The following is a 19355-nucleotide window of genomic DNA, read 5'->3' on the forward strand; positions in this document are numbered from 1 at the left end:
ATCAGCTCATTATGGCGGCACCCACCCCTTCCTCCGCACCATTCAAAAACCGAGGTGCAATTGACTCCTAATAGATGGCACCACTTTCCGGCGGGAACCTATTAAAGCGACACCTGTTATTTAGTGTCGGAAGTGAGCGCGTAAATATGTCCGGTTCGCTTCGCGCGGCAGCCGGTAGAGGGGAGGGCTGTGTGCTGTGTGTGGTTACTCAGTTTGTGTGTGTGGGAGAAAAAAAGGAGATGGGGGAATTTTTTGATTATAATGTGAATCACCCCCCGGCGGCACTAATTCATAAGTAACAAAAATGTCCCGGCCTTCTGGTGTGGGAGGGTCCTCTCTTGGACCAACTTAACTCTAGCATGCCCGTCCAATACTTACACCATATTATGCCCGTTTAGGGTCAAATCGAGCCAATGTTTGCGTATTTTAATCAAAATACTTAATTCCTTACCAGTTAATTTATTATTAGGGTAGTTTCCTTCATCAAAGAAAACGAAAGGCATTGATTGCGATTCGTTACCCACCATTAGTGTATTCATAATATACAAATTAATTGGTTTTAGAAATCGTTTAGACGAATGTTGACTGCTGATTTTAGGGTTCTCCAGCCGCGTCTGTCGTTTATGGTTGACAACAGTTTCGGAAGCCATCCTGCTTCCGTCTTCAGGTCGAAGGTGAGAAGTTTTCATTTTTTGCCGTCTCATATAGCACTGGCCGATCTCCCCCTGTGCGCTGATTGGTCGGCACTCTTTTCCACAAGTTGCTGATTGGGTAGCCGTTGTTCCTGTTAATATTTTGTGTTTTGTGAATTTCAATTGCTTCCCTGATTTGCCTTGGGTAGTAGCGAATCTCTTTTGCCACTATCTTCGCTTTTTCGAAATCAATTTTGTGGCCCGCCTCACTCCAAACATGCTCTGCAATGGCTGACAAGTGCAGTTGTTTTTTTAGTAGCTCTCACATGCTCCTTCATCCTTGTCGCCATTCCTCGGCATGTTTCGCCAACGTATGATTTTCCGCAGGAGCATGGCACTGTGTACACGCCTTCGCATAGTGCCTGCGGGATACGATCTTTTGGTCCAGGTACAATGTTTTGTATCTTGGTCACGCAATTGAACCTTGTGACCACGTTATGCTTCCTTAGTATCCTAGCAATATATTCTGACACTCCTGCTATGAATGGAATTGTAAGCCGTGCCGTAGGTTTGGTCAATTCCTCCTCCTCTGTGGCCTGGCGTTCTTCAGATGGTGGTGAGTGCGTCTTGTTGACCTTAGCGGCCCTTTTGAGGACCATTTTCCGGTCGTAGCCATTCCTGATTAGTGCTTTGGTCAGGTGCTTCTTCTCAGAATCTAATGATTCGGCGTCGGAGATGGTGAAGGCTCGGTGGAGTAGAGAGGTTACCACCGAGGCCTTCTGGGCGGGATGGTGGTGTGATGCTGCGTTCAGGTATCTGTCCGTGTGCGTTTCCTTTCTATACACCGCATGTCCAAGACTGCCATCGTCTTTCCTCTTAATCATCACGTCCAAGAAGGGCAACTTGCCTTCGCATTCCTTTTCCATTGTAAAGCGGATCCTTCGGTGTTGGTTGTTGAGATGTATCATATAATAATAATAATAATAATAATATCGTTTATTTTCGTAGGCACTGGGGCCCATGAGAAAATATAAGTACATCTTTCTACATTTCACATTGAGATAGATAGAAGTATTCGATACCAACGTCTACTGAAATATCCGATACTTACATCTATTTTTGGTTGTGACGTAATAACATGGCAGAAATCTCTAACTCTTTATACCCACAAACTAAGATCAACATGTGAGTTAGGTTAAAGTGCAGTTTAGGTTACGGTTTTAAGACTTAACTGAAGCAGCCTTAGCGAGCCCCCCCCAAAACCCTCGCATGGTCCCTTAGGATTTAACCCTAATACGGTCAACATATTTTTCTGACAAGGTGAGTCTAATAGACTCATGTATCTAAACTAGTCATCTAAACAAGTTATTGTTTATTATGATGTTGTAAACATAACAATCAAGTATAATAAAATATCTGCCACGATTTTGCGACATTGTTGTAAAACAATGGTTCCTCAAATGTAGTTCTCTCAGAAGAGGTGAAGGAAATATAAGCGCAGAAGAAAGTAACATGAGTCTCACGGATTCATTTGGCACGGTTTTGACGCAATTCGGGGAAATATTTCTAAGTTACTTTAGTACTGATAGTAGTTTGAACGGCTGTATTTTATAGAAAAACATAATAAGGAAAAGTCACAATTTTACGCCACGCTGACATTTCAATTACAAAATATATTGAAAAATTGATGCGATGAGTCCAAGAGACTCACTTTGCCCGTATTAGGGTTAAGCGAGTGATTGGGTGTGATTTTATTCAACGGAAGCAGCCTCAGCGAGCCCCCCCCAAAACCCTCGCTAAGGTTTCCTTCATAGTTGAGCGAGTGTTTGTGAAGGTTTTCCGTCAGAGAGGCTGGAGTTGGTCATTGCTGCGAATCGTCCGGTTCCAGCATGCCACAACAGCGTTTTGTTTATACCTGAGACGAGGTCCCCTGTTACGGCCATTGGAGTAAATTCATTTCCAAGTTGCTCAAGGAGCAGTTGGGCTGCATCAGCGCTGAGATGACGGGCGTTGTCATGAATCAGTACACTTCCAGGAGTCAGTATGTCGCTTCTTTTGTTTTGAATAGGAATAGACGTAATGTGCCACGTTGCAGTAGAGAAAAATTCTCTTTTATCGCTATAAAGGTTAAGAAATGTCAATGCCGAAGCCATTCGGAGAGTTTCCTGGCTGTCCCTCCGCTGTGCACACTTTGCGGCAGAATCAATAGGGTAGTTTCCTTCAAAAGAAAACGAAAGACGCGATTCGTTACCCACCATTAGTGTATTCATAATATACAAATTATTTGGTTTTAGAAATACCGGTTTAGACGAATGGCAATGGTCAATTTTATCCTCATTTGAAAAAGACCAGATTGGCGCCCATGCGATGCCTCTCCACATGATGTCACAAGGACCTAGTTTCTATACGAGTAGATAGGAGTTATACATCGTCTGAGATTACCAATGCATGCGTGAGGCACAGAGCTCAGGGAAACATGTCTTAATAATCACCTATTAAAACTGGCTTAGGCCGGAAAGTTTTCTTCATTCGATAAGGTATTAATAATCCTTATTTAATCCTAGCGCTACCAGCTAGCAGGGTACTCAGCTACCTGCTAGCATCCTGCGTCGTATCAGCGCTCAAAGCCTCGCCCCAAGGTCATCAATTGCGGCATTGGGAACCAAAGTGACGTCACACGGGCTTTTCCCAGCATTCCTACTTAACCGTCGCGTTTTCGCGCGCTTGAAAATTTTGTTTTTCATTTGATCGCGAAAAATGGATATCGTCACTTAAAAATCTAAATGCGTGAAATACGTACTCCAGGAGTAATAATCTTTCGATTTAGGTATTAAAAAATAATAGGAAACCACCCTATTATTGCTCCCTTGTGGACCATAGAGATATGTGTGTCCCATGACTTATAAGACACTAATTTTGTGAAAATTAGATCACAATTTCGGATTTTTTTCGTAATAACTCCATATTTTGGGTAAACAAATGATAAACTGTAAATCCTGATATAATTGACCTTTTCATTGATTTGTTATAAACTATCAAATGAGGCACAGAGCTCAGGGAAACATCTCTTAATAATCACCTCTTAAAACTGCCTATTGTCGGAAAGATTCCTTCGTTTGATAGGGTGTTAATGATGCTTATTTATGCCATGCGCTACCTGGTTACAGCATACTCTGCCACCTTCTAGCAGCCTGTATCGCAGCGGCGCTCATAGCCTCGCACCAAGGTGGCCTCACACGGCGACAGCGGGAACCGAAGTGACGTCACACGAGCTTTTTCCAGCATTCGAACTTGCACATTGAGTTTATCATGCATTTTAGTAGCCTATTCTATGGTTGGCGTAATTCTCCATGTGTTCACGATATTTCAGAATTGGAAGAGGGGCTGTACGACATTATTGGAACAGCCGCTGTTCCCATTAGGTGTTAAACGGGGGGTGGTTGAAAGTTACGGCCTTTTTTTAATTTTCTTTTACCTTTTCTTATTTTAAGACAGCAATGAGGATGATGATTAAACAAACACGAATCGGATGCGTCTCCATAGATTTTCTGTCTCCGAATAACACCTACGGAATTTTTTTATGCTCCCTAGGGTAAGTAATACTTGAACATGATTATATGCAATATTAGTTGGGTAACACTGCTTTATAATCGATTAATATTAATTCTATATGTTTTCTCGCTATTTTACAATTGACAGATCTCTTACCCTATATTTATTTTAAAACAGCCATGCGGATGATGATGATAAAAAACACAAATCTGATGTGCAATGACAGATTTTCTGTGTCTGAATTTTCCTTATAGAATTTTATGTGAGCCTTATTTGGTAAGAACTAGTTAAACAGTATAATTTGCAATATAAGTTGGGTTATACTGCTTTATATTCGATTAATAATCGATCAATAGTAATTCTTTATATGTTAACGCCATTTTCGAATTGAAAGGGGGGGCCGCATTATTAAAACTGCCGATGTTCCCATTAGGTGTCAACGGAGAAGTGGTTGAAAGTCATGGCCTTTTTTTTAAATTCTTTTACCCTCTGTTATTTTAAAACAGCCACGCGGATGATGATAAAAAACACGGATGTGATGCGTAATGTCTGATTTTCTGTCCGCGAAAAACCAACCCTTACGTAATTTTATTTGCGCTCTAGGGTAAGTTAGAGGTAAACATGATTATATGCAGTACTACTAGGGTAATACTTCTTTGTACTCGATTAATAGTGATTATCCATGTGTTCACGCTATTTAAGAATGGGAAGCGGGGACGAAGGACATTATTGGAAAGGCCGCTGTTCCCATACGGTGTCAAACGTGGGGTGGTTGAAAGTTATGACTTTTTTTTTAAATCTCTTACCCTTTATTTATTTCAAAACAGCCATGCGGATGATGATAAAAGAAAACACAGATCTGATGTGCAATAGCGGATTTTCTGTCTCCGAATTTTTCTTACGGAATTTTATTTGAGCCTTATTTGGTAATAAATTGTTAAACATATGAGAATTTGCGATATAAGTTGGGTAACACTGCTTTATATTAGATTAATAATCGATCAATAGTAATTCTCCATATGTTCACGCTATTTTATAATTGGAAGAGGGGGGTGTGGGACATTATTGGAACAGCCGCTGTTCCCATAAGGTGTCAAAGGAGAAGTGGTTGAAAGTTATGACTTTTTTTAAATCTTTTACCCTCTTTTTATTTTAAAATAGTCACGCGGATGATGATAAAAAAACACGGATCTGATGGGTAATAACAGATTTTTCTCTCCGATTTTAATTGTAGACATCAATTAGGGGCTTGTGGGGCGAAATGAGTGGTTTAAAATTGTAGCCGGAAAGGGTTTGTGAGGCGTGGTGTTGGTAGCGGGAGGGCATGATAATAATTTCAGCGAAAAAAAACTCGTGTGCCGTTTCGGGGAAAATTACGATAATATTCCGAGAGTGCTGGTGGAATCGGTATCCACTCGCCGAATGGATGGGTGAAGGGGGAAGGGGTAGTCTCATCATTTTATTTTAATAATAGGGTGGTTTCCTTCATCAAAGAAAACGAAAGGCATTGATTCCTATTCGTAACCCACCATTAGTGGATTCGTACATATAGAAATTATTTGGTTTTAGCAATCCCATTTTAGAAGAATGTTAATGGTCAATTTCAACCTCATTTGAAAAAAACCAGATTGGCGCCCATGCGATGCCACTCCACGTGACGTCACAGGGACCTAGATGCTATACGAGTAGATAGAAGTTTTACATCGTCTGAGATTACCAATGCATGCATGAGCCACAGAGCTCAGGGAAACTTCTCTTAATAATCACCCATTAAAATTGCCTATGGTCGGAAAGTTTTCTTCGTTTGATAAGGTATTAATAACTCTTATTTAAGCCAAGCACTACCTGCAAGCAGGGTACTCTGCTACCTGCTAGCAGCCTGCATCGCAGCGGCGCTCATAGCCTCGCACCAAGGTGGCCTCACACGGTGGCAGCTGAAACTAGAATGACGTCACACGGGGTTTTACCAGCATTCATACTTAGCCGTAGTGTTTTCGCGCGCTTGAAATTTTACACTTTTCTTGCAATCGCGAAAAATAGATATCGTCATTAAAAAATCTAAAAGCGTGAAATATATAATCCAGGAGTAATAGTATAACGATTTAGGTAACAAAAAATAGATAGATAAATAATGGGAAACCACCCTATTCATCGAGTGGAAATATACGTCTAAGTTACCTGCTATTCCAGAATCACTTATAGGTGATAGGCCAATTATCGGCCGAATTCGTAAGTAGATTTCCGAGGTTTATCTTTTGAAACCACGCCGTCAAATCATTGGCCTTTTTTTGTTATTATTTGATTTCTCTTGCTCTTTTGTTGGTACTAAGCTATCATAGCGTCTTCAGTAATGTATTTTGTGCACGCATATTTATGTATAATGCCTTTAGGTGACCATTCATTGGTGAAATTCATCATTTTATGTCACGCATTTATGGTTATAAAGGACCCTTCGAGTAATCGCCGGGAGCAAGTAGCGAATAATTAAACCATAATTTGTAACATCCAGAACCTTATTGCTGCATGCACCATTGCGCGGAGATATCGAAATACCTCCTCAAAATAAAAGAAAATGTTCCTTGACATTTTCTACTTTATTTTAGCAGTGGTTTACATAAATTTAAACACATGATGATGTTATCTATCGCATTCATTACTTCTCGGATCTATTCCTCGCAATGACAAACATTATGCATCAAAATATTTGGAATTGTTTGGAAGTTCAATTAGCGACCGCATATGGCGCGCACGTCCAATGCAACGATTCGTTTTCATCGTCATATTCACGAAAATTGCAGAAGAGGATTCTCAAGTGGTCCCCTGAAAGCGTTTTCAATCATCTTCAATTTACTTAAATGGATTCACAGAAGTTGACACACACACGTCGCTGACGGACAAATAGATCCGAGTTTCCCGGAAAAATTACGTCGGCATGATTGGGGATGTGAACATAGATTTATACACGGGTCATTCCACGTCAAATCAACCAATATTTTGACCAAATGACACCCACCGACTCGAATATTCATGAAGCTTACCATGGTCATACATTTTGGTATGATTAGAAATTGTGTGCAATTTTAGCCTCCAATTGTCAATTCTTAATGAAATATGAGCAATAGAAATTTGGGCGTGACCCCTAAAGTGCCGCAACGTGCCACACATGGTGATTTTTATTTTCATCCATAACTCCATTCCTGTGAGATTAAAAGTCATGATTTTTTTTTCTAATGCTAAGTGGTCCATAATGATCCCACCATTATCATTAGATATTCACTGCATGAAGTAATTCAGCTGCAAAAATATTAGTGTACATGATGTGATGTATCGTATTCATTCCTTATCGATGGTATTCCTTGCAATGAAAAGCATAATGCTACAAAATATTGGAAAAAACGGATCGCATTGCACTCATCGCCACGCTGCGGACATTATTGAAAACAAATTGAAATGCGACCGAAGTGGTACAGAAATCAGCCTTCTATGGGGTAGAATTTCTCCTTTTCTATGGAGTATGAATGAGAGTGGCCATATTGGCAAAATACCGCCTCCGTCAGTGCCCCCATCGAAGATTTGAGTCTCGAAAAGGAGTTGATTGCTACGTAGGAGTCGTGCGTGTGGACAAGGAGAATATTTATTACTTATAAATTAATTCAATGTTAAACTTTGGGGACACTTATGGTGTCTTTTCTACGTATATGCCTCGGCTATATGTAGAAAAAAACAATGTGAGTGAAGAAAGGGAAATACTTATAATAAATTAATTAAATGGGTTAAAACCGCTAACTTCGATTTGACATTGGAGCAACTAATAAAACCTTAAATTTTATAATCCTTAATAATATTTATCTATGAGGGCAGTTTTTTTTTCATCCTCCGATGGGCAATGAACAGAAGACGAAGTGAATTTTTTAAATTATTTCATTGCTAAATGTTGAGGACACCTAATGTGTCTTTTCTACATATATTCCTCAGCGATTGAGGAATTGATCGTGGCAGTGGACAAGCGTTTCTATACCTTCTTCATAGGTTGTTGCCGCCAACGACTTGCAATGAATTTTGCCATTGTCTTGAAGCTCATCGCCTGTTTGAAAATGGTTCTCTCCTAGCGAAATCTTCATTTCAGCGTAAAGAAGGAAGTCACACGTCACTGGGTCGGCATTACACGGCGGGTGATCGAAAATGTCCCATGTAAGTTGCTCAAGGAGGAGTTGGACTACCTCAGCGTGAGATGACGGTCGTTGTCATGGATCAGAACGCTTCCAGAAGTCAGCATGTCTCTTCTTTTGTTTTGAATGGGAATGGACGTAAGGTTTCACACCGTTTTACACGCTAGCCATAATTATTTAAACATTTCTCTTTCATCGGCATAAAGGTGAAGACATGTCAATGCTAAATACTTGGTTTTAGAAATACTAGTTTAGACGAATGTTAATGGTCAATTTTAACCTCATTTAAAAAAAGGTCACATTGGCGCCCATGCAATGCCACTCCACGTAACGTAATTTATCTACGAGGGTCATAATCAGAAGACGAAATGATTGGATGAAAATTATATCGTATCCAAACATCTTGCACCCTTGTGATGTCCTTTCGACATAATCGCATCGGCGATTCAGGAATAGGGTGGTTTCCTATTATTTTTTTATTGCCTAAATCAAAAGATTATTACTCCTGGAGTACGTATTTCACGCTTTTTGATTTTTAAATGACGATATCTATTTTTCGCGATTAAATGAAAGGTGAAAAATTTCAAGCGCGCGAAAACGCGACGGGTAAGGAAATCTCTCCGTGTGACGTATTTCTGGTTCCCCCTCCCGCCTTGTGAGGTGACCTTGATCGAGGCTCTGAGCGCTGATAGGACGCAGGATGCTAGAGGGTAGCTGAGTACCTTGCTGGGTGGTAGCGCTTGGCTTAAAAAAAGTTTATTAATACCTTATCAAACGAAGAAAACTTTCCGACCTTAGCCAGTTTTAATAGGTGATTATTATGACATGTTTTCCTGAGCTCTGCGCCTCATGCATGCATTGGTAACCTCAGACGCTGTATAACTCCTATCTTCTCCTATAGAAACTAGGTCCCTGTGACGTCACGTGGAGTGGCATCGCATGGGCGCCAATCTGGCCCTTTTCAAATGAGGTTAAAAATGGACCATAGCCATTCGTCTAAACCGGTATTTCTAAAACGAAATAATTTGTATATTATGAATACAGTAATGGTGGGTAACGAATCGCAATCCATGCCTTTCGTTTTCTTTGATGAAGGAAACTACCCTATTGGTCGTGCCAGAGAATAAGATTTACTGTACCTCCTTCAAAGGATGTTGCCATTTCCTACGAATTTTGCCATTGTCATGAAGTTCATCGCCCATTTGAAAACGATGGCCATCTACCCACATTTTCATTAGACTGTAAAGATGGAAGTCACACAGCACTAGGTCTGTATTGCACGGCGGGTGATCGAAAAATTTCCATTGAAATTTCTCAAGGAGCATCAGCGCTGAGATGACGGTCGTTGTCATGTATCGGAACGCTTCTTGAAGTCAGCATGTCTTTCCTATTTTGTTTCAAATGGGAATTGGAGTAATGCGTTACACTATTACACACTCTAGCCACATTGAATTAAAAAAAATTCTCTTCTATCGGTATAAAGGTCAATGCTGAAGCCATTCGGCGAGTTTTCTGGCTGTCTTTCCGCATTGCACACTTGCCGGGAGAATCAATTGAGGCAGTGTAGTCAATGAGGTTATACGATATAATATTTCCTGGAGTTAAGGTCAATTTTAGAACAAGTTTCAGCCAACGTTTCGATTTTTTTTTAAATCATCATCAGGGCTATCTAAGAAAAAAGTATGAACAATATAAAATACAAACATTAAAACGATATACAATATTTATACATAAAAAAGGTACAATCGGGTTTTTTTATACAATAATATAATTAAAAAAATATATATATCAGTTCACCTTCAGCACTGAGGATAGCGGATCAATCCGCTGAAACGTCTGAACGTTTTTTTGTGAGTGTTCCTTTTTTACGTGTGTCTATGTTTTTATTAGTACAATTTTTGTTCGTTCGCCTTGATCGGCCACATACCTACTTATATTTTCGCTTAGTGCGCTTTCATCAAGATTATATATATGCATAAACATATATATAAGAACAGAATGGAATACAAAAAAATAGAATGGTTTACATTTCAAAAACAAAAAATTGTTGTAATATAAAAAACTGACATCGATAACCTCAGTAAAATTTATTTTTATTTAATACATCAAAACTAATGGTAACTTAGGTGTGGCAATACCTTAGCAACAAAACATCAATAAATATGTTCAAAGTTAAGAGGTATGTCAAAATTTTTGTGTATTCCATTCTGTTCTTATATATATACAATGTTTTGGAAAATATGATATGCACGTGGCACGTAATATAAATAGTTCAAGTTGATATCGATAAACACAGAGAGACAAAAAAGAAACACTCACATTGAATAAATAAACTCGAAGCTATCGAAGCACCTCAGGCTTCTTCGTCAGCTGAAGTATGAATGGTGAGGAAAGGAGAGGGTTGGAAGAGGGAGAAGAGGGGTAAGGGGAGAGGTGTATGGGGAGGGGGAGTTAGGAATAGGGGTTAGGATGCGACGTTCAGACCTGGAAAGCTATTGGCTTGAAAGTGCCAAATGCAAGCCAATTCGAGGGTGTGGAGGTTGAGGGCGGAGTCGGTGGGAGGGAGGGAGGCAATAATGGATACTTTGTAGAATTGATTGAAAATGGAATCATGTGAAAGACAATGTGTAGGAATATATGTTTATATATATATATATATTAATTATATTACTGTATAAAAACCCGATTGTACCTTTTTTTATGCATAGATGTTGTATATCGTTTTAATCTTTGTATTTTTTACTGTTCATACTTTTTTCTTACATAGCCCTGATGATGATTTAAAAATAAATCGAAACGTTGGCTGAAACTTGTTTTAAAATTCACCTAAACCTAAGAAAATATTATATCGTACATTAAACAAGGTCAAGAAAAAGAAAAAAAAATAATGTTAATGAGATTGCCACTAACCTAAAAACTAACAACCTGCGATCAGAAATAACTTGAGCGTGTGGTACGGAGAACGCGCAGTTGTCCTACTTGCGCACCACCCGCCTGTCGCTTCTATGGTGTTTTTTCTGAGCTATCCGAGGTTGAAAAAAAACCTCCCTCGTAGATTCTGGAATTCCATACCGATAAACAACAAACCATCACATTCACTTCAATGCTTTAGAGAAAGGAAATATCGTCATGTAAAAATCTAAAAGCGTGAAATGCGTACTCCAGGAGTAATAATATTTCGATTTTCGGCTATAAAAAATAATAGGAAACCACCCTATTTACAATTCCTATTACAGTAGACTCCGTTTAATGTGTCCACCGGTTACTTGGGGCAGCCGCTTAATTGGGGCAGATATTGAAGAACAGAACACAATAGAGGAATATACCAGAGTATTCTCCGCTTAATTGGGACTGAATGTCGCTTTATTGGGCCATGAGTCCGCGACATAGACTCTATACTCGCGACGAAAGTAAAATGTTTTGGTTTTCAGAATACTATTTTTTATATTTTCCTCCTTTGATTTACTCTTATTTTTCACAATTGTTCCTATTCTTGCGCTATTTTGAAAGCTCTTGTTGTTATACTATCCGCAAGAGGATAAGACTTTTCTTAAATAGGACTTAGTGAAAGACACTCATTCAGCGTCGCCCGAGGCTGTGAAATATATTTTTAACAAAAAAGTTATAATTCTTTAAAATGATAGTAAATTAACTCAGCTAGCTGATTCATTAATCAAATTAATATTTTAATAAACTTATGTTGCATTGTAAACATTCTTTAGTCTTCTTTCTATCATTTCAACGTTTGTTTATGCCCATATACAAGGGAGTTCGCCTGATTGGGGCAGCCGCTTAATTGGGGCAAAGTGCACAAGTCCCGATGTGACCCAATTAACCGGAATCTACTGTAATAGGGAAAATGGATGAAACTACTAATGGGAAAATTCCTTTGTCATACCCATCTTTCTGAAATAGAACAGAAGTCGAACAGATTTCGATATAAATGGTGGTTAAGGCTGGTTGGGAGAAAAAAAATAGCGAATGCCCTAGTGAACTTAGAATAAAAATTAGCAACAAATTATCCGCAGGAAGTACTTGGCGTGAGAATTCAGGACTCAAAAGTAAATAGCGGCGCTCATTAAACATGGCGCATACCCTCGTGAAATTAGAAAAAAAATTAGCAATAAATTATCCGCAGGAAGTACTTGCCTTCGTGTTTCCAGGACTCATAAGTATATGACGGCGTTCATAAAAATATAGCGCATACTTTAGTGACATTAGCGCGAAAATTATTGTGGCGTTTCGCATCGCATTTAAGTTTGGTTACAATTTTTATGTTCTTTATTAGAGTCAAAACATTGTATTCTTATGAGTGTTCACCACGATTTGTATAAAAATTAACACTTACAGTTTTTATATTGCTCATTTTGTGTATTTCATTGTATATTTGTGTAAACATCTCGTGGATGGTCATAATAATTCCTCTAAAAGACAAAAATCAAAATGTTTGATCATGAATATTTTGTTAAAATGATATAAGATTGTTTCTGATAATAAGTAGAAGACGATATGAAATTAATTTTCTTTGCTCTAACAGGTTACCCTAGGGCGCTAATTAAAGAAATGCATGAATACTTTTAAATACTCAATGAAAACCTACTATAGATATTGAGCTAGGTCACGCTCAGCTGTTTGTGGATAACTTTTTTACCGCTAGAATACCTGAATAAAGTAATCTCTTCTCTACCGATATTTTTAACAAATGCTTACAAACTCTGATGTAATCCATTGCGATGTGTCAATAATATTCGCTCCAGAATCAATATAATCACGCAACAATATGTTTTTCAAATGTTTCCAACTTCTCGTTTCGTTGATAGTGCATATTTTGTTTAAATGAAGTCAGATTGTTTCTGATACTGAGTTGAATACGATATCAAATTTATTTTCTTTGCTCTGACTGGTTACCCTAGTGCGTTTATTTAAAAGCATTAATAAATATTTGTATTCACTCACAAATTCTCAATGCAAAAACCTACTTTAACTTTGGATCACCTGAATAAAATAATACCTTCTATCATCTAAGAAATGCTTATAGCTCTGATATCATCCATTTTAAAGTGTCAAAAATATTCACTCCATAATCAATGGAATCACTCACCAATATGTTTTTCAAATGTTTATAACTTCTCGTTACGTTGATATATCATATTTTGTTTAAATGAAGTCAGATTGTTTCTGATACTGAGTTGAATACGATATCAAATTTATTTTCTTTGGTCTGACAGGTTACCCTAGGGCGTTTATTTAAAAACATTAATAAATATTTGCTACACAGAAATAGCCGATCCCACAGCTCTAAAATCATACTTCTCGGCATTTATCCTTCCAATCACCGGATATTGCTCTCCCATATGGTCCATCGCAGCTCCCTCTAACCTCACCTCTCTTGACAGTATAACCAGCTTCTTCGCCAGAATCGTAAGGCGCAGAGTTCCCCACTTACGTGACATGTCCACCAGCTCACTCCTATCTTCTCTATCAATGACTGATGTCTCCCAACAAAGGATTAAAACAGACTTAAAACTTATTCACAATATTCTAAATTCACACATTGATTGTCCTGATTTGCTTTCATCCATTAATTTCAGAGTGCCTTGCCGACCCACTCGTACACATTCCTTACTCCATACGCCTATCCCTGGACTATCCCTCGTTCAGCGCTCACTCCAACACCGCCTTTGCTCCTTGCTCAATTCATTACCAGACAATATTGACCCGTTTTTTCTGCCCTTCAACTCATTTGCTCTCAATCTCGCCATGTCCCATTCCTCGGCTAATAAATAAACCTCCCTCTCCACCTCCCTTTCCTCGTGCCTTCTTCTATTTTGTTCTTTACTATCTTAGGCCTGTACTCTTTGTTCAGATTTTTATGTTAAAATTTCATGTTTGTTACTGCGTCACTATAAATTGGCAGAAATGCTGTCTGTGAGAAACTCCTTAAATAAATAAATAAATACATATTTGTATTCATTCACAAATACTCAATGCAAAAACCTACTTTTACCCCTAGAATGCCTGAATACAATAATCTCTCCTCTACCAAGATTCCTAAGAAATGCTTATAATTCTGTACCATCCATTTTTAAGTTTCAATAATATTCGCTTCATAATCAGTGAGGTACAGTTATTTCGGGTGGTCAAGATAAATGGGACACCCTATATAATAATACATAATTTATATTATATATATCTTTCTCTTCTCACTTGAGAAAGATGGGCTGCGTCCCATCGAAAATTCGAAAGAAATAACTATTCCCTGTAAGTTCCCTCCTTTTATTTTTCATTTATTTTTCCTCTATTACTAAGTGTTTCTATGCGCCCACCCTCGGGCAAAAAGAAGTTGAATTTATTCATGTATATTGCTCGTGTGAGCTTATTTCGAACGTGTGTATATATTATATAATATTATCTATAAACACTCCATGCAAAAAGTCACCTTTACCACTAGAATACCTGAATAAAATAATCTCTCCTCTACCGATATTTTTAAGAAATGCTTATAACTCTGATATCATCCATTGTAGAGTGTCAATAATATTCGCTTCACAATCAGTGAAGTATAATATCCGTGGAAAAATCATCCCTCCCTTGTGACGAAAGGGCAGAAGTTTCACAAGAAGAAGCATTCGTCTTAGAGGGGGGACCGTTAACCCCCTTTTCCCCCTGCCTCCTCCTCCTCCTCACTATCAAACCTCAAAGGAAAAGGGTTTGTTAAAAAATTAATGGGATCAGGGTTTTGCTTGCAGGGTTTTCGGGCTAACAAGTTGAGGGTTAAGCCTACAAATCATTCGAATCCAACGGTTCTCCGATGATGCGAGGAGAATTTCCGCTTGGACAATCAGCGCTCGGAGATAAGAGATGCAGGGTTACCAACTTAAAGAGAGGGGGGGGGGGAGGTTAAGGATGGGGGGTTGAAAATCATCCCCCTTCCACCTAAATACAGCACACTCCCGATTATCCGGGCTAATGGTGGTGGGAGAGACGGCACGAATAATCGGAAAACACGGATAACCCAAACTTTCACTTAAATGTCTTGTAATGTTCATTTTGTTGTTCACATGTTATTTATGTGTAACAAACAATATATTGATATCTGCATTCTTTTTGGATTTTCACCGCGTCCGGTGGTCCGGTACCGCGACGCGGTGGTAACCCGAAAAGAATGCAGATATCATCAAATCAACGCCGCGAAAATCTTCGAACCTACATCAAACAATGTATTATTATTTATGAAGTTATTTCGTAATTATAGAGGGCTTCCCGGGTACATTGAGAGCTTTCTTCGCCTGTCCGCGATCTTTTTGGTGGCGATTACAAAGTTTCACTCCTACGGCTCCATACAAGAACTGGTTTCGAAAACTACGCCTCCACATAAATACAGCACACTCCCGATTATCCGGGCTAATGGTGAGGAGAGACGGCTCGAATAATCGGAAAACACGGATAACCCAAACTTTCACTTTTATTATGTTCATTATTTTTGTAAAACAAGCAATATAGTATTATTTATGTAGTTATTCTCTTATTTTAGAGTGCTTCCTGGACTCATTGAGAGCTTTCTTCGCCAGTCGGCGATATTTTTAGTGGCGATAACTAGGTTTCACTTGTATTACTCCGGCTCCATATAAGAACTGGTTTCGAAAACCCCGCATCCACGGCTGCGTGATCGCGGTTACAGAAAATTGGTTGGCACGAAAGCTTCAAAACCACTGTGCGACGTCGTAAACAACACTTTCAGGCACCACGCCTCTCGCACCAGTTTCCCAGGTTGTAACTGCTGCGGGATGTGTATCCGTGATCACGGAGTGCGGTCGCGTGCTGCGAGGCTTGCAAAACGGGAACACGGAGCTACCGTGAATGCAACTAGCGAACACTTCCGTATTATTAAGGGGATTCTAATGAAAATAACTCGGCGTATCCTAGCTTTCAAATGCAGTAATTCCGATGATTTTGCGTATGATTTTATTCTTTTTTTTTAAAGATAGCGAAAAAAATTCAGCGAGAGTGAAAAATCACGCACGGATAATCCGCAACATGGATTTACCGTAGCCGGATAATCGGGAGTCTGCTGTATGTCCCTTCTAAAGATATGGAAGGAGCGAATCTTCCGCGAAAGGGTTGAGGGTTCATCTAGCGAAATTTCACCGTTGGAATTCAGCGTTTCCCTTCAATTTTGTGGGTTAGACAAAATTTGCGATAACTTTATATTACGATTAACGAAAAAATTAGCTTTACAGGTTGCCTTCCATGCCGGTATTTAGACAATATTAACGGTAACTTTAAATTTAAAATCGCGAAAAAATTAGCTTCACAATTGGCCTTCAATCCCATTTCTTTGTTAAAATTAGTGGTTACTAAAAATTAAGATAAACGAAAAAATTAGCTTCACAATTGCCCTTCAATCCCATTTTTTGTCAAAATTAGTGGTAACTGAAAATTGAGGTAAACGAAAAAATCAGTTTCACACATTGCCTTCCATGACGGTTTTTATACAAAATTAGCATTGAATTTAAATTGAAATTAACCAAAGAATTAGCTTCATAGATTGCCTTCAATGAAGGTTTTTTGACAACATTTTTTGTGACTTAATATTAAGATTAACAAAAAACTAGCTTCACAGATGGCCTTCAATCTAGGTTTTTAGACAAAATTAGTGGTAACTTTAAAATAATATTTACGAAAAAATTAGCTTCACGGACTGCCTTCCATGCCGGTAGTCAGACAAATTCAGTGGTAACTTTAAATTAAAATTAACTAAAAAGTAGCTTCAAAGATGGCCTTCAATCGCTGTTGTTTGGAAGAATTAGTGGTAACTTTAAAATAAGATAAACGAAAAAATAACTTCACAGGTTGCCTTCCATGACGCTTTATTTTGACAAAATAATAGTATTTTTATATTAAATTGAGATTTACTTAAAAATAGCCGTTTTTTCTGACAAAATTAGTGGTAACTTTGAATTAAGATTAACAAAATTATTGGCTTCACAAATTGCCTTCCATGGTAGTTTTAACACAAAATAAGTCGTAAATTTAAATCAATATTAACGAAAAAATTAGCTTCACAGATTGCCTTCAATGCCGGTTTTAATACAAAATTAGTCGTAGCACTTAATTAACCCATTATTCCCTATACGTTGCGTAAACGCAACATTATTGAATCCTAATTCTCAGAACAATTTCCTACTTCAGAATAATTTTTTATTCGATTTAATAACTTTTTTTAAGTAACTATTTCCAATTTTGTCATTTCCACCAAAATTTTCATTCATATAGGTAATTGTATTTTTATGACCGATGGCGTTTGGCATAAAAATCGATGCGCACATACGAGACACCCTAGGAAAAATGACATACCCCCATGACATACCAAAATGCCATAAAGGTGACTATCTTAGGTGAGAAAAACTTAATAATTTATTCTAATGGGGGAATGGATTACCACAACTAATTACCACAAGTAATTTTTGAACCTCGGTTACATCTTTTATTTTTTATCTCAATTTGCACACTCGACATCTTCGCCGGGAGTTTTACATTGTCAGAGATTACCAGTGCACGAATGAGGCACAGAGCTCAGGGAACATTTTACATTGTACTTCCTATGTAAATAGCTAGGTAGCGTTTTAGATAGCAATCAAGGCAAATGTTCATGTACCATTCAGTATGGAAATAAACCATTTAGAAAAGGGTAGTTTCCTTTTCCAAAGAAAATGAAAGGCATTGATATCGATTCGTTACCCACCATTAGTGTATTCATAACATACAAATTATTTGTTTTTAGAAATTCCAGTTTACCTGAATATTAATGGTAATTTTAACCTCATTTGAATAACGCGATATTGGCGTCCATGCGATGCCACTCCACGTGACGTCACAGGGACCTAGTTTCTATACGAGTAGATAGGAGTTTTACATCGTCTGAGATTTCACATGCATGCATGAGGCACAGAGCTCAGGGAAACATGTCTTAATAATCACCTATTAAAATTGCCTAAGGTAGAGAAGTTTCCTTCGTTTGATAAGGTAAATGTTATCAGGGTACTCTGCTACCTGCTAGCAGCCAGCATCGTAGCGGCACGCATAGATTAGACGTTTGATATACCAATGCATACAAATGTCAGGGAAACGTCTCTTAATAATCACCTATTAAAATTGTCGAAGGTCGGAAAGTTTCCTTCGTTAGATAGGATATTAAGAACCCTTCTTTAAAACCAAGCGCTACCTGCTAGCAGGGTACTCTGCTACCTGCTTGAAGCCTGCATCGTATCGGCGCTCATATCCTCGCCCCAAGACGTCACACGGGGTTCATACTTAGACGTCGCGTTTTTGCGCGCTTGAACAGATACACTTTTCATTTAATTTAAAAAATACACATCGTCATTTAAAAATCTAAAAGCGTGTGAAATACGTACTCCAGAGGTAATCATCTTTCGATTTAGGCAATTTAAAAATGTAGGAAACCACCGTATCATGATAATACTGTCATATTTTTATAATGTACGAGGGTGATTTTTTTTCAAATTTCAATCATTCAGGAAAAACTGCGCAGGTAAGGAAATTGTGCCGAACCACACCTTCAAGTCATTTCTGACTGTAAGGTGTTAGTTTAAGGTTAGTAACAATCTCATTAACTACACTGCCTCCATTGATTCTCCCGCCAAATGTGCACTACGGAGAGAGAGCTAGAAAAATCACCGAATGCTTCAGCATTGACATTTATTCACCTTTATACCGATAAAAGATAATTTCTTTAAATGAAATGCTTTATGAGCTCTGTGACTCATGCATGCATGAGTAATCTCAGACGATGTTAAACTTCTGACTATTCTAATATAAAATAGGTCCCTGTGACTTCACGTGGAGTGGCATCGCATGGGCGCCACTCTGGCCTTTTGCAAATGAGGATAAAATTGACCATTGCCATTCGTCTAAACTGGTATTTTTAAAACGAAATGGAGCGAAATTTAGAAACGAAAAGAAATGGACTTCAACCCAGGGA

The sequence above is a fragment of the Ischnura elegans genome, assembly GCF_921293095.1.
Source record: "Ischnura elegans chromosome 13 unlocalized genomic scaffold, ioIscEleg1.1 SUPER_13_unloc_2, whole genome shotgun sequence".
Taxonomy (NCBI): Eukaryota; Metazoa; Arthropoda; class Insecta; order Odonata; family Coenagrionidae; genus Ischnura; species Ischnura elegans.